This window comes from Phyllobates terribilis, unplaced genomic scaffold (assembly GCF_046119375.1).
Source record: "Phyllobates terribilis strain yellow unplaced genomic scaffold, ASM4611937v1 Scaffold_11__3_contigs__length_659146591, whole genome shotgun sequence".
NCBI lineage: Eukaryota > Metazoa > Chordata > Amphibia > Anura > Dendrobatidae > Phyllobates > Phyllobates terribilis.
In genome coordinates, this window is record NW_027362771.1 from 532,553,140 (window position 1) to 532,569,283 (window position 16,144).

Genomic DNA, 16,144 nt, shown 5'->3' on the forward strand with positions numbered 1-16,144 from the left:
ACCATGGCTTGGTAGTCTCTACCTCTCAACCCGATTGCAGTCCGACACCAGATCATCATTTCACTTTTGGAAGGCATGGAAATGGGGAATGGGTCACTCAGTCTTACGCTACCGATCTCACCACCAGACAGTTCTACCTGCTGCCGTCTCATCAGGGCTTTTATCTCCTTGTTGAGGACTCTCTGTTGGCTGGAACTAGCATTCACCGCCACCTGTTGTAGAATTACAATTACCTCTGAAAGACAATTTTCAATCACGTTAGTACCCACAGTTATTTTAGGGTGACTTTCACGACGGTCAATGTCCACAATAATCACTCTCTGTGCCGGTAGTTCAACTTTACCAATTTTAATGGTCATCTCCTTGAACCTCATCTGCGGCACGGGCAAGCCATTACTGGCGATGATGCTCAAGTCACTGTCTGGATACCGTGTTATATCAGCATCAGTCCAATACTGCTTAAAAAGTACATAACGGATAGTAGTTACTTGCGACCCGGTATCCAGCAAGGCGCTCATGGGGATGCCGTCCAGCACCACAGGTAAAACCGGGCGCCCCCCAACGTACTTATCACGCCAATTATAAGGGCCTGGTGATCTTATGCCTGGGGGTTGGCCCTCTGCCCCAGGTTGGACCCGTTTAAATTACAGTACCTGGAGATGTGTCCGGGCTGGTTGCATCGATGGCAAATGGGCTGTCCATCCTCTGCGTAGCGGTCTGTGGGCCTCCCTCGGAACGATGGGGTCCTCCTCTGTCGATGCCACGGGACATCCTCCGGACTTGAAGCCAACTCGATGGGTCTTGACAGGTCCACTTGTAACGCCTGGACGGTCCTTGTCAACGCTGCGACGCTCCTGGTCAGCTCCTGGACTTGGTGGAGCAGATCTTTCGATGGGGCTTGGTTCAGGGCCTGTGCATCGGCCCCCACAGAGTCCATAGAGGAGGGCGCCACCTCCCGGTGGTAGGCGAGAGCAGGGCGCCGGGGGTTTATAGCGCCACTTGTTGCGGGTTCACGGAGCACCCTTATGGCCCTGTCCTTGAATTGGGCAAAGGTCAGGTCAGGGTTCTGAAAGAACATGAGGCGCAGCTGGGTCCTGTGGGCGCTAGACAGCAGACCTTCTATAAACTGTTCTGTTAGTAGCTTATCCGTTTCCTGCACGCTGCCAGGGTCAGCTTGTTTGATGGCTCTCAAGGCTTCCTGCAAATTTAGGGCATAGTCTCTGATGCTGTCCTGTGCCCACTGCTTACATCCATAGAACCGCATTTTAATTTCAGCGGAGGTACGTGTATCAAAGGTACCCCGCAGCCGGGCCAGAATGTCCTTTACGGTCCTTTTCTCCTCAGCGGGCCATGACTTTACCTCCCGCTGGGCTGCGCCAGTTAACTGCCCTGTCAGTATGCTGATCTTCTGTTCCTCTGTCAGGGGGTATACTTGGAAAAAACTGTACAGCCTTTCCTTAAAGTCAGTTAGTGCATGGGGCTCCCCTGAATACTTGGGCAGCCAGGCCGCTCCAGGGATGTAAGGCAGGGAGAATGGCATCACCGCGGCTGCAGCTGCGCTGGTGGTAGTGGGCGCCTCCGTGTCCGACATCTTCCTCCCCCCATAGTTAAGCGTGGCCTACCTTCCGACGATCCTCTTCTGAAGGCCGCGGCTCCACTGGTGCTGCTCCGGACGAGGACCTTGCGTCGCGTCCTGGTGACGTCAGCGTCGCTCTCTCTCCCTTCCAGGACCTTGCGCAGCGTCGGTGCGTGGGGCGGAGCTTTGGGTCTCGCGCGGTTTGGACGTCCACGCCCCTCTTCTTCCCGCGCGGCGTCCTGAAGATGGCGTCCGATGGCAGGAAAACGGCTGAAGATGGCGGGAACCGACGGAAGATGGCGGGAGACGGCTGAAAATGGCGGGAAACGGCTCCGGATGGCGGGAAACCTCTTCTTCAGGTATGTGTACAGTCTTTTTCAGGCACGCAATACCCGTTTGTGGCGGGTTTGATACAATCCTGCTGACTACGCCAAAGCTGACTCGCCCCCTGGGCCGTGGGGCACTCGGAGCCGGGCAACAGGGAAACGATGGGGGTAGTGGTGGCGACCCGATTCCGTGGCTCAGGGTGGTCAGACCAGTGGTAGTCTACAATGTGCTGTAGGTAATGTCCGACTACGCCACCCGTGGATTGCAGTCAGGGCTAACCGCCGCTGCAGTGCAGACCGCTGGGGCTGATATAAATGTGCAGCACTGACTAGTTCAACTCCCCACGGGTGGAGTATGGCCCCAGGGCAGTATATATAATGGATGATGGAGGGGATGAGTCCGACCGCGATAGCCAGTAAACGGAGGCCTCTTAAACAGTTCAGGGTCTTTATTAGAACAGGTAAAATGACCCAGAAACAGGCCCAGCTAGGAGGGGGCCTGGATGTCTGAGAACAGGTGGGAAGCTGACCCTGGTCAGGGTGAGGGTGTAGGCCTACCGTGCTCTCTGTGCTCCTTCTGGCTATTTCCCTCCTTGTAGTGTAACAGCCCACTTTCCCGAGCTCACCGTGTCCTCTTGCCCGTATGGCTTGCAACTTGGGTCCCTTTCTACTCCCGGCCTGGTACGGCTTTGCTGGTCCCTTCTGCTGTGGCGGAGCCTCCGGGCTTCTTAGGCCAAGGAACATACAGTCCCCTGCGGACTGGTTATCTGCTGTAGGACTTGGAATCCTCCCAGTCTCAGACACCAAAGTCTGGTAGATAAGTTTCTTTATCTGCCAGGACAGGCTCACTTCGCCTCTTGTCCCTGGCTCGTGGCTCTCCTACTGCCACACGTCCTCTTAGGCTGCAACACAACTGTCTGTCCCTGCTCTGGGACATCTCTCAATCCAGAGACAGGTTGTCCAGTTCTCTCTAACCCTGCCCCCAGATCCAGCTTTTATAGGGGCAACCTGCTCCCCCTACTGGCCTGGGACAGGAGGCGTTGCATGCTAATGGTCCTTGACTAGAGGACCTCCCCCTTGCTCTCAGACACAGCTTTATTATATTTGTGGCATCCAGGCCAGGGTGACACACTGTGGCAAAACATCTCTTTAAGGAGAAAAAAGCTTGCTGGGCAGCATTCGACCATTTGGAAAGATCAGACTCCTTTCTTGTCATGTCAGTGAGGGGTTTCACAATTACCGATTAATTTTGGATACGTTTCCAGTAAAAATTAGTAAAGCCCAGAAAGCGTTGTAACGCCTTCAGGTTCTCAGGACAGTCCCAATCAAGTACAGAACGGATCTTCTCCGGATCCATCCGAAAACCCGAAGATGACAACAAGTACCCCAAAATTTGCACCTCCTAGACAGCAAAAACACATTTCTCTAGTTTGGCATATAGTTTATTATTTCTTAATATCTGTAGTACCTGTTTAACATGACCCTGAGGCATCTCAAAATCAGGTGAGTAAACCAAAATATCATCTAGATAGACCACCACAAACCTGCCCACTAAAAGATGGAAAATATTGTCTATGAAATGCTGGAACACCGCAGGTGCATTGGTCAGGCCAAAAGGCATAACCAGACTCTTGAAATGCCACTCAGGGGTGTTGAATGCAGTTCTCCCTTCATCGCCTTCTCTGATTCTACCTAGATTGTAGGCTCCCCTTAAATCCAACTTGGAGAACACCTTAGCTCCCACAACCTGGTTGAATAAATCTGGAATCAGAGGAAGAGGATAACAATCTCGGATGGAAATTTGATTCAATTTCCGGAAATCTAAACAGGGACGGAGACCCCCATCTTTCTTCTTAATGAAGAAGAACCCTGCCGCCACGGGCGAAGATGAGGGTCTGATATGTCCCTTCTCTAGACTCTCAGCAATGAAATCCTTCATGACTTGTCTCTCAGGGCCAGAAAGATTATACAGTCTGGACTTGGGTAGTTGTGTTCCGGGAGTCAGGTTAATAGAACAGTCATATGCACAATGAGGAGACAAATCCTGATAACCCTTCTCAGAAAATACGTCCTCAAAACCAGACAAAAACGCAGGTAAGCTCTCCGTAGAGATGACAGAAAGGGAAATGTTTAAGCAGTTCTCATGACAGTAATTTCCCCATTCCACAAGTACAGGTTCACCCCCAGACTGCTCCTCCCATTGGCAAAGGGGCGTTGCCCCGAAAATGGGGGCTCAGGAGAAGGTAGTCTCACCCACCTATCCCGAAGTAGTCTATCCACGTGTATGGCTAATGACATGGCAGCCTCAAAGGACCCCAGGTTTTCATAAACTGCCAAGGCATCCTTCAATCTTTCTGAAAGGCCCTGACAAAATTGGCTTCTAAAAGCTGGGTCATTCCATCTGGTATTAGTTGCCCATCTACGGAATTCTGAACTATAAGTCTCCACTGACCGATTCCGTGCTGAAGGTGACGCAGCCTGGATTCAGCCAAGGAGACTCGGTCAGGATCATGACAGATAAGGGCTAGAGCCCCGAAAAATCCTTCAACCGATCTGAGGCAAGCAGAGCAGTAATGAGCGAGAATGCTCGTTACTCGAGATTTGCGAGCATGCTCGGGTGTTTTCTAGGTTTCTTCAGCGTGCTCGGGTGTTATGTTTGAGTCACGCCATGCACATGATTTGCGACTGTTTGACAGCTTTAATACATGTGAGGAATGATTCCTCACATGTATTAAAGCTGTCAAACAGTCGCAAATCATGCCCACGGAGTAACTAAAACATTACGCCCGAGAACACTAAAGATACTCGGCGAGCACCCGAGCATGCTCGCCAAAAGGGTTAACAGAACATACTCGCTCATCACAAAAGCAGAGCCCTGTGGCAAAAAGAAAGCCTAGGATTGAGGATCTTCTTGTAACAGTGAGATCACAATCCCCACTCGCTGCTTTTCATCTCCAGAGGAGTAGGGTCGAAGCTTTAAATACAACTTACAAGCTTCTTTAAATACAAAACACTTGTCTCTACCTCCTGAAAACCGGTCCAGGACAGCAATTTTGGGCTCAAGCTGGACCGGCCTACCTGCAGAGTCCCCAACATTAAGAGTCTGCGGCCGCTGCAGTTGCTGCTGAACCTCTAATCGAAGGTCAGTCACATCCAGTGACAAACTCCGAAGCTGCTCTGCTAGCACCAAAACGGGATCCATAATAACCCGGAAAAAAACACACACACATAAAAAAAAAAAAAGTCAATTTTTTTTTTCTTTAAATGGCTGGTGATAATGTCATGCTAGGTGTACAACGATGGGAAAAGAATTCCAGACCTGAATAGAGGAATTAACTCTATCATCAGCAACTCTCTGGAGAAACTGCGTAGAGAGGGAGGGATGATGAAAGGATTAAGAAGGAGTCTGCAAGGCCAAGCGCAGCGACCTTCTACAGCCGGATCCAGAATGACTGTCAAACCTGACACAGCCGTGACACCTCGTATACTGCTCCCCCCATGCTATCCTCCTTAAACTGTCCTTTCTTTTGTATACTGCCTCCCATACTGTGCCCTTACTTTGAATACTGAGTGAACATCCCTATTCCCCCTCCCACAGTTCATAGCAAAAGTTCCTCGCATCTTCAGCTCCACTATAGAGCACTTACCTTCTCCCTCGTCTTTACTTCCTTTGTGGTGCTCTACCACACACAGTCTGTACCTCCATGTACCCCTTTATCTCACACACCCTGCCCACATATTCCACACAGCCTGCACCCCACACACCCCACTCACAGTCTGCACCCCTCTATCTCACTAACTCACACACCCTGCACCGCCATATCCCACACATCCTGCACCCCTCTATCTCACAGCCTGTACCCCCAAGCACCACTCTCACAACCTGCACCCCTCAGTTTCACTAACTCAAGCACCCTGCACTCCCTTATCTCACGCACGCACCCTGCACCCCTCTATCTCACTCACCCCCTCGCACCTCTCTATCTCACACACCCTGCACCTCCTTGTATCCCTCTATCTCACGCACCCTGCAACCCTTTGCACCCCTCTATTTCACGCACCCTGCACCCCCTTGCACCCCTCTATATCACGCACACTGCACCCCCTTGCACTCCTCTATCTCATGCAACCTGCACCTGTGACGCTCGCAAGCCCTGCCCTGGGAAGATGGGGTACTCGGAGCCGGGTCCGACGTTGAGAACGGGGATGCAGTCGTGGCCTGGACCCGTTCCGTGCCCAGGGCCGTCACATTAAAAATGATGTTAGGGCTTTCCGGGTTGAGTGGTAATTCTCGACTACGCCACCTCTGGTGTCTGGTGAAGGGGCCACCAGCGCCGCTACAGTCCGCTGAGGCCCGGTGTCATGGCGGCTGAAGTTCTCGCTGCTCCCCACAGGCGGAGCGCGGCCTCAGGGCAGGCAAGGCAGGATGCAGGGGGTAATAGTAGTAGCGCGGGGAATGCGGGCACCGCGTCGCGTGGTATGGCGCGTAATGAACAGTCCGGAGGCCATAGGGATGAATTTCCAAGGCTTTACTCACAGTTCTCATAAGTAGCGCAAGGCTTCTCCCTGCTCCTCGTGGAGTCCTGTGGCCACCAGGGACGGGGGTCCGACTACCTCCGAGTAAGTCCAGTGTGAGGTAGCATCCCTACAACAGAGTGTTCCTGCACTACAGACTTTACCCTTTCCCGTCTGTGCGTGTGTAGATAGACCGGGTCTCCCTCTGACCTCCTCTCAGGTGTAGGGCTCGGGTGGCAATTCCTCTCCTTCCACGCCTGGCGGGATCCTCAGGGCCTAACCGGGCTTTCCCGTCCTGGACATAGAGTACGAGGTCGGGTGTCAGGGGCCGGTACCCCTCTCGCAGCCGGAATCCCTCTGAATAGATCCGGTAGGCGAGGACAGGTGGCGTACTCCGCTCCCTCTGCATCCTCCCCGGGACCCATTTGCTAGGGAGCCACACTCTAAAGCTCCCGGGCCTTCTTGATCTTGGTCCTTGGCCGGGTTCAGACATTCCTCGTCTGCAATCTACCTCTTGTCCCATAGTTCGGGGTACGAGGGCTGTGTCCCATGCCGGTGCAGGCCCACACAGGATCTGCGCTCCCGGAGGGAAGTCACATCACACACAGTTCATGACAGCACAGTACGACCACTAAGAAGGACAGGTCCACACAGGACCAGGTTTGAACCAGCAGAAAGACCGGACAGAAGGACCAGAAAGAACCAAGATCAAAGATGGTATACTATTAAATATGAAATTAGAAGTGTCACAGACTAACTGTTCCTCCACCCACACCCACTAACTGGTTCCTACCACTATGTGTTCCCCAGTCTCCCTGTAACCAGGGGAGCCGCACCTAGTGCATACTAGCTCCCTCTGGTGGAGATATGGTGTTGGATGCAAAAGGCTGGAACACTACCATCACACCAGACTTACCTCAGAGGAAGAACACCACACTTCATTAAAGAAGGGCAGCATTCCTGTGGCGGCCGAACCCTCAGGGGCGCCACACACCTCCACGCACCACTCACAATCTGCACCCCTCTATTTCACTAACTCAAGCACCCTGTAACCCTCTATCTCGTGCACCCTGCAGCCCTTTGCTCCCCTCTATCTCACGCACCCTGCACCCGCTTGCAGCCCTCTTTCTCATGCACCCTGCACCACCTTTTAGCACTCTATCTCACACACCCTGTAATCCCTTGCACCCCTCTATGTCACGCATCTTGCACCCCTTTGCACCACTCTATCTCACATACCCTGCACCGTCTTGCACTCCTGTATCTCATGCACACTGCACCCCCTTGCAACTCTCTATCTCACGCACCCTGCACCTCTCTAGCTCACACACCCTGTACCCCTCTATCTCACACACCCTGCACCTCCTTGCACCCTTCTATCTCGCACACCCTGCACCCCCTTATCTCACACACCCTGTACCACCTTGGACCCCTTTATCTCACACACCCTGCAACCCCTTGCACATGTCTATCTCACATACCCTGCACCACCTTGGACCCCTCTATGTCACATACCCTGCACCCCCTTGCACTCTTCTAACTCACGCACCCTGCAGCCCATTGCACCCCTCTATCACACGGACCCTGCACCCCCTTGCACCCCTCTATCTCACTCACCCTGCTCCCCCTTGCACCCCTCTATCTCACACACTCTGCACTCCTTTTCACCCCTCTATCTCACCCTGCTCCCCCTTGCACCCCTCTATCTCATGCACCCTGCACCCTCTTGCGGCCCTCTTTCTCATGCACTCTGCACCACCTTTTAGCACTATCTCCCACACCCTGTAATCCCTTGCTCCCCTCTATGTCACGCATTTTGCACCACTCTATCTCACACACCCTGTAATCCCTTGTGCCCCTCTATGTCACGCATCTTGCACCACTCTATCTCACATACCCTGCACCTCTCTATCTCACTCACCCTGCACTGTCTTGCACTCCTGTATCTCATGCACACTGCACCCCCTTGCAACCCTCTATCTCACACACCCTGCACCTCCTTGCACCCCTCTATCTTATACTCCCTGCACTCCCTTGCACCCCTCTATCTCACGCACCCTGCACTCCTCTGTCGCAGACTCTATTTCCAACAGCCTGCACCCCGACACATGCCTCTGTCAATCTGCACCCCCATGGGCCACAGAGCATGCACCCCTCTATCTCATACCCCCTGCACTCCCTTGCACCCCTCTATCTCATGCACCCTGCACTCCACTGTCACAGACTATTTCCAACAGCCTGCACCCCGACACATCCCTCTGTCAATCTGCACCCCCATGGGCCACAGAGCCTGCACCCTTCTTTCACATACACCCTGCACTCCACATGTACTCTGTTCCCTCATTACCTCACAAGTTTCCCCATCTCCTCTAGCTTCTCCTGCAGCTTCCTGCCAGCAAAACTCTGTGGCTCTTCCCCCTCGAGTCACATGATCGTAACGTCATCGCAGCTTCTGTGCCATTCGGATATATTTTCTTCCGTTTAGGCAGGGAGCTGATTAGTGCTCCTCTGCCCCTGCTTGCACGCTCTCATATCGAATTCTCCCTCCCCCTTAAAAAGTGCAGATTTTGCTACTTGGTCCAGTAAAGGGGAAAAGGATTTTTAAAAAAAAGTGTTTTCCTTCACGTTGGTGCCACTCCTGCATCTTGCCGCCCTAGGCACTCGCCCTCCAATGCCAAGTGGCTAATACAGCCCTGGCTTTCATGCATCTTTCTGTCAAATCTCTTTACCATAAAGGCCTGATAGAGGAAATGTTTCCTGGATGCTTGTCCTGACAAAGTCACTGTCAGGTTTTGGGTCACTTCACTGACGAAGGCTTTTTTCCCTTAAATATTTAAATGTTCCCTTTACAGTTGTGATTGAAACTTTGTGAACCTTTTAGAATTTTCAAAATTTCTCCATAAATTTGACCTACAACTACATCAAATTTTCACAAAAGTTGTAAAAATAGATAAAGCAAACCACATCTAACAAATTAGTCAAAAATATTACACTTTTTTAAATGAGGAAATTGATCCAACATCAGCAAGACAATGATCCAAAGTGCACAAGTCGTTCTACAAAATAACGGCTAACTGCTCCGGACTACTCTGCAGTGACGTTCTAAAATGTCACTGCGTTGTAGAAATGCTGCATGAGAACCTCAAAGAGAAGACACAGATGGTTTGTTACCATCTTTCCTTTCTTTATTGCTGTATATAAACTGTTGAACAAGCTGTGGATATACAGTAATAAAAAGCATTAAAGGCATACTTTCTACTCCGGACCCAGCGGTCACGTGATGGCTGGGTGCAGGAAGAGAGTATGAGCTGCTGGATACTAAAAGAAAGCTAGGTGGCTGAATTTCCCCTGTAATTGGTGATAATATACCACCAAAGTTACAGGGAAATAAGATTTTGTTTAAAAAGTATTTAAATAATGAAATACCCCCAAAGGTCTATTATAACCTAATGCGGGTCCAATATGTGAAAAAAAAACATAAATAAATAGCTAAATAAAAAGCAGGTAAAAAATTTGAAAAATTATTTTAAAAAAGCCACTGCGAATCCAAATTGCTATTCCTGACCTTGGATCCATAGAAAAAATGTCAGATATTTAAAAGTAATTAATACAGAAAGGGGAACCTTTTTTTTCTTCATATTTTAGTGGTCATTTGTGGTCATAAAAAATGTGAAAAGCAGACACTTATTTCCCTTTTTTTTCCTACCAATATAACCCATTATCAGCAAAAAATAAATAAAGTATGACAATGACATAAAAATGAAGCTCCATGTAGCACAAAAAAAGATGCAAAAATTATTAGAATATCCAAAAGATAAAAAAAATGTACAGCTCTTTAACCCTTTTAGCCCCAAGCCTGTTTTTACCTTCATGACCAGGCCAAAATTTTACAATTCTGACCAGTGTCACTTTATGAGGTAATAACTCCGGAACGCTTCAACGGATCCCACTGATTCTGAGACTGTTTTTTCATGGCATATTGTGCTTCATGATTGTGGTAACATTTCTTCAATATGACTTACGTTTATTTGTGAAAAAAATGTAAATTTAGCGAAAATTTTCAAACTTTTGCAGTTTTCAAATTTTTAATTTTTATGTCCTTAAATCAGAGAGATATGTCGCACAAAATAGTTAATAAATAACATTTCCCACATGTCTACTTTACATCAACACAATTTTTGAAACTAATTTTTTTTTTGTTAGGAAAGATAAAAGTTGACCAGCGATTTCTAATTTTTCCAACAAAATTTACAAAACCATTTTTTTAGGGACCAAATCACATTTGACTTTGAGGGGCTTATATGACAGAAAATACTTAAAAGTGACATCATTCTAAAAACTGCACCCCTCAAGGTGCTTAAAATCACATTCAAGAAGTTTATTAACCCTTCAGGTGCTTCACAGGAATTAATGGAATGTGGAAGGAAAAAATTAACATTTGACTTTCTTTTACAAAAATGTTTTTAGACCCAATTTTTTTTTTATTTCACAAGAGTAACAGGAGAAAATGGACCCCAAACATTGTTGTGCAATTTCTTCTCAGTACGCTGATACCCCACATGTGCGGGGAAACCACTGTTTGGGCGCACGGCAGGACTCGGAAGGGAAGGAGCTCCATTTGACTTTTTGAATGCAAAATTGTCTGAAATCGAGAACGGACGCCATATCATGATTGGAGAGTCCCTGTTGTGCCTAAACAGTTGAAACCCCCCCACAAGTGACCCAATTTTGGAAACTAGACCCCTCGAGGAACTTATCTAGATGTGTGGTGAGCACCTTGAACCCCCAAGTGCTTCACAGAAGTTTGTAACGTAGAGCTGTGAAAATAAAAAAATCTATTTTTTTCCACAAAATTTATCTTGTAGTCTAAATTTTTTATTTTCACAAGGGTATCAGGAGAAAATGGACCCCAAAATCTATTGTTCAATTTATCCTAAGTACACTGATATCCCATATGTGGGGGAAAACTACTGTTTGGGCGCACAACAGGGCTCGGAGGGGAAGGAGTCACGTTTTGGAATGCAGACTTTGTTGGCATGGTCTGCGGGTGTCATGTCGCATTTGGAGAGCCCCTGATGTGTCTAAGCAGTGGAAACCCCCCACAAAAGACCCCAGTTTGGAAAATAGACCCCGCAAGGAATTTATCTAGATGTGTGGTGAGCACCTTGAACCCCCAGGTGCTTCACAGAAAATTATAATGTTGAGTTAGAAGAATAAAAAAATATTTTTTTTTTCAACAAAAATGTTATTGTAGCACCATTTTGTTTATTTTCAAAAGGGTAACAGGAGAAAATGGACCTCAAAATCTATTGTTCAATTTCTCCAGAGTACGCTGACATCCCATATGTGGGGGAAAACTACTGTTTGGGCACACAACAGGGCTCGGAAGGGAAGGAGTGACGTTTTGGAATGCAGACTTTGTTGGCATGGTCTGCGGGTGTCATGTCGCGTTTGGAGAGCCCCTTATGTGTCTAAGCAGTGGAAACCCCCCACAAAAGACCCCAGTTTGGAAAATAGACCCCGCAAGGAATTTATCTAGGTGTGTGGTGAGCACCTTGAACCCCCAGGTGCTTCACAGAAAATTATAATGTTGAGTTATAAGAATAAAAAAATAACTTTTTTTTTCAACAAAAATGTTATTGTAGCCCCATTTTTTTTTATTTTCAAAAGGGTAACAGGAGAAAATGGACCCCAAAATCTATTGTTTAATTTCTCCTGAGTATGCTGACATCCCATATGTGGGGGAAAACTACTGTTTGGGCGCACAACAGGGCTCAGAAGGGAAGGAGTGATGTTTTGGAATGCAGACTTTGTTGGCATGGTCTTCGGGTGTCATGTTACGTTTGGAGAGCCTCTGATGTGCCAAAACAGTGGACATTCCCCACAAGCAACCCCATTTTGGATACTAGACCCCGCAAGAAATGTATCTAGATGTGTGGTGAGCACCTTCAACCCCCAGGTGCTTCACAGAAAATTATAACATTGATTTGTGAAAATAAAAAAATATCTTTTTTTTAACAAAAATGTTATTTAACCCCAATATTTTTATTTTCACAAGGGTAACAGGAACAAATGAACCCCAAAATCTGATGTTCAATTTCTCCTGAGTACGATGATACCCCATTTGTGAAGGAAAACTACTGTTTGTGTGTATGGCAGGGCTCTGAAGGAAAGGAGTGACAGTTTGGAATGCAGACTTTGATTAAATGGTCTGTGGGCGTCATGTTGCGTTTGGAGAGCCTCTGATGTGCCGAAACAGTGGAAACCCCTCACACGTGACCCTATATTGGAACTGATCTAGTGTGTCCTGGTATGTGAATTTTATAATGTGGTGGCATATGTAAATTTTGTAGAATGCATCAGGTTGGCATACGTGAGTTGTGTAGTGTACGTCAGGTTGGCATACATGAGTTGTGTAGTGTACGTCAGGTTGGCATACATCAGTTGTGTAGAGTACGTCACGTTGGCATACGTTAGTTGTGTAGTGTTTGTCAGGTTGGCATACGTCAGTTGTGTAGTGTACGTTAGGTTGGCATACATCAGTTGTGTAGTGTACGTCAGGTTGGTATACGTCAGTTATGTAAGTCAGAAATTAATTTAGTAGTTTATGGATGTGTGGTATAGTCTGAAGCATTCCCAAGGCCAAGTTTGTCGGGGCAGGTGTTGCATTAATAAGTGGTGTCCTTGCGTATCCACCTTCTATAACACACTTGGCACCTTTTTTGCAACCTTCCTTTCTTTGTGCTTTGAGGTACCTCACCGGGGAAACGTTGGTACAAGCACCTTCAGTTCCAGAAGTACTGGAGCCTTCCCAACTTCCAAAGATTAGGGCCTTGATTACTACCTCCTGGAACTGAAGGTACGTACCGGTTTGGCCTACACCTTGTGATAGCACAAAAGCGTTGTACATTACCATCTGCACGATGTGAATGACCAGCTTCTTGAACCACACCTTGGTTTTTCTCATGGCACTGTACGCTGGATTACCTGATCAGAGAGATCAACTCCCCACGTGCTTGCTGTACCACGGTACACAGTGTGGTTTGTGGACCTGTGTAGAGGTACCTCGTACAGTGCTGAGGGTGCTGCCATCACCATGTATGGTGGTCAAGATAAGGACATCTGTCTTGTCATTGTACTTGACCACCAGCATGTTGTTGCTACATTGGACTCTGCATATTGAATACTTTGATCAGCGCTCGGCAGCAGAAGAAGGGTGGGGAGGAGTTAGAGGGGAGAAAAAGGTAAAAGGGGTAGAAAGTTGGGAAAGGGGAATTTGGGTGGATTAGGAAAGTTTAAGAATGGATCAAGAAGGGATCAGTAACTGTTCTTTCTTCTTTCTTCAACAGCAGGAGCACCAGAAGTGATGGCACAGCCTTAAAAAAGTCTCTGGCACCACAAGGCCCAGCGCAGCACGAAGAAGCACAGCAGAAGTCTCAGTAAACGCTCTCATCACATCTGGAACCCGGAATGTGGAAGTGCAGAGCGGTCACTGAGACTTCAGATCGCGTCTCTGCACACTGATTGGTGCAATCTGCTTCATCGTCTGATTGCATCAATCAAGCTGGGCCTTGTGATTCCAGCATTGCTAGGCACCAGCCTATGATCAGTGCTCTTACAGCACTGATCATAGGCTGGGCATCAGTGTTTCAGGCAATCTGATTGCCTGACACACTGAGAAACGCTGTGATTGACTTTACAGAATTGAACAGCCAATGACAGCGATTGTCATCATGGGGAGGCGGAGCCAGCCATGTCACGCAAGGTGAGGGAAAGAGTAAGTGCAACACGAAGGGAAGAGGGGGAGGAAGTCCAAACACTAGGGAAAGGGAGAGTGGTGACCCTTAGGCAGATCTAATATCACCCTGCCTACCCTATCGTCCCTATATAGGTTCCTCACCTATCGCCGACCAGGAACCTAAGCCCTGAATGTCCCCAGAGCTTGGCCCTAGATAGGGAGAGGACGGGATTAACACTAGTCAAGCCCCACTACAAACTAAAGACAACAAGGTAGACAAACAAAGGGGATACACTTAGCTTGAGCAGACACCAGAGAGATAACGTCAACTGTCCTCCAAGGGCACTAGAGAAGAAACTAGCTGACTGCTAGTGCTCCAAGCCTACACAGAGGTACATAGAACTATCACCGGCGACTCTCTGGAGAAACTGAAACTATTTAACTACCCAGCCAGGGTGTGTCAATTAGCAGCAGAAGGTGGAGGTCCTAAAGGAAGAGGATATAACTATACTACAGAGATGAGGGAATCAAGAAGGCGTATGCAATTGCAAGCGCAGTGAACTTCTACAGTCGACTCCAGAGCAACTGTCTGACATCGCAGTGCCGCATTAAAGATAAGACGTTTTCATACGTCCAAGTTCGGTAAGTACCTACCAACCTGGACATATGGATACGTCTAAGGTCGGCAAGGGGTTAAACCACATGTATGAAAATACCTAAAAATCTGCCTGGTCAAAAAAAGGGGAAAATAATCCGGTCTTGAACTGGTTAAAGAAAAGTAAAGTTAATATTTTGGAATGGCTAAATCAAAGTCCTGACCTTAATCCTACATTAATGATGTGGAACGACGTGAAGCGATCAGTTCACGAGAGAAAACCCATCAACATAACAAAACTGAAGCTGTTTTGTTGAGAGGAATGGGCTAAAAGTCCTGCAAACCGGTGTGCAGGACTAATAAACAATTTCCAGAAACATTTAGATGCAGTTATTGCTACATAACTCAGGTACACCAGACACTGAAAGCAAAGGTTCACATACTTTAGCCATTCACAAACGTGATGTTGGGTTATGCCTCATTTGTTTGATTTCGTTCTCTTTATTTCTCTTTATATCTCTTTATGTATTGTGTCTTAACCACTTCGCACCAGAGCCTGTTTTTGCCTTCGTGACCGGGCCAATTTTTTCAATTCTGACCACTGTCACTTTATGAAGTAATTACTCTGGAACGCTTCAACGTATTCCCCTGATTCTGAGATTGTTTTTTCGTGACATATTATACTTCATGATAGTGGTAAAATTTCTTCGATTTAACTTGTGTATATTTGTGAAAAAATCGAAAATTTGGCGAAAATTTTGAAAATTTTGCAATTTTCAAACTTTGAATTTTCATGCCCTTAAATCAGAGAGATATGTCACACAAACTAGTTAATAAATAACATTTCCCACATGTCTACTTTACATCAGCACAATTTTGGAACCAAAATTTTTTTTTTTAGGGAGTTATAAGGGTTAAAAGTTGACCAGCGATTTCTAATTTTTCCAACAAAATTTACAAAAACATTTTTTTTTAGGGACCACATCGTATTTGAAGTCACTTTGAGGGGTCTTTATGACAGAAAATACCCAAAAGTGACACCATTCTAAAAACTGCACCCCTCAAGGTGCTCAAAACCACATTCAAGAACTTTATTAACCCTTCAGGTGCTTCACAGGAATTTTTGGAATGTGGAAGAAAAAAATTAACATTTAACTTTTTTCACAAAAATGTTACTTTAGACCCAATTTTTTTTATTTTCACAGGGGTAACAGGAAAAAATGGACCCCAAATTTTTTTGTGCAATTTCTCTTGAGCGTGCTGATACCCCATATGTGAGTAAAAACCACTGTTTGGGCGCACTGCAGGGTTCGGAAGGGAAGGAGCGCCATTAGACTTTTTGAATGTAAAATTTGTCTGAATTAGCAGACGCCATGTTGCGTTTGGAGAGCTCC